Below are 884 nucleotides of genomic sequence, written 5' to 3'. Positions count from 1 at the left end.
TCTTGGACACCCAGGTCCCCAGCTGGCCTCACATCCCGGCTCCCAAGAGGATGGTCCTTGGTTTTGTTTTCAAATGCCAAAATCTAGGTGACTTAAAAGTCTTTAGAATTATCATGAAATCCAAAAAATAGTTTACTGACACAAAGCTTTCAGAAAAAGTGAGGGAATGCCACTTAAAGGTGTCAGTAATCCATACACTTCTTGTAAATATAAACTGCTTATTGTTCAATGCCCTTATTGTTACGCTGCCCACCCCGACTCCCCTAACCCCCCACCCCCACTCCCCCCAACCCCCCCGACCCCCACCCTTGGTAGGCCTCTTTTGGTCCTCGCACCTCCGCATAGCCTGCCGCGCCGGGCGTGCAACCCCCTCCGTGTTCCCGCCTCTTTCTAGTCAAGCCCCTCCTTCCCCTCAAATCCCCCGGTCCAGTGGAGCCGGCGGGACGCACGCGCAGTAAGGGAGGTAGGCAGAGTCTTGAGGAAGAGGGAGGAGGGGCAGGAGAACTCAGGGAGGGGAGAAGAGGGGCGGAGGCCGCGCGGGGTGGGGCCCGGCGGGTACGCGCTCGCTGCGTCTACGTGCTGACGCCATGACGCCCCGGCCGGTGTGTGTCGGTGTGTGTGTGTGTGTGAGTGTGCGCGTTCCTAGTGTGTGTGTATTTGTGTATCGGCGGTCCCGCAGGTCCCGGATGTTGCGGACAGTATGAAGCGAGCGCAGGGGGACGGGGACCAGCAGCTGTCGCCGCCGTTCTCAGGTGAGTGGGGGGAGGAGAGTCAAGGGAGAGGGTTGTCCTGTGGGAGTGTGGGGGGGCGCCTCCCTTAAGAGGTGACTGACCCCCAACTCCCCCCGCTCACCTGAGAACGGCGGCGACAGCTGCTGGTCCCCG

At 60.0% G+C, this 884-nt stretch overlaps 1 protein-coding gene across 2 annotated transcripts in view; it reads left to right on the top strand.

Moving 5' to 3' along the window:
- Positions 1–545: 545 nt before the first annotated feature.
- Positions 546–884, top strand: part of SPOP (speckle type BTB/POZ protein) — a 65,823-nt gene continuing 65,484 nt past the window's right edge. Inside the window, exon 1 of one of the 2 annotated variants that reach the window (XM_059378515.1) lies at positions 546–752. The gene's annotated coding sequence lies outside the window, so the exon portion shown is untranslated. The remainder of the gene's footprint in view (positions 753–884) is intronic. The other variant, XM_059378514.1, reaches the window with a different exon arrangement.

This window comes from Mustela nigripes, chromosome 16 (assembly GCF_022355385.1).
Source record: "Mustela nigripes isolate SB6536 chromosome 16, MUSNIG.SB6536, whole genome shotgun sequence".
Classification (NCBI taxonomy): Eukaryota; Metazoa; Chordata; class Mammalia; order Carnivora; family Mustelidae; genus Mustela; species Mustela nigripes.
This window is presented reverse-complemented; position numbering and strand designations above follow the sequence as displayed.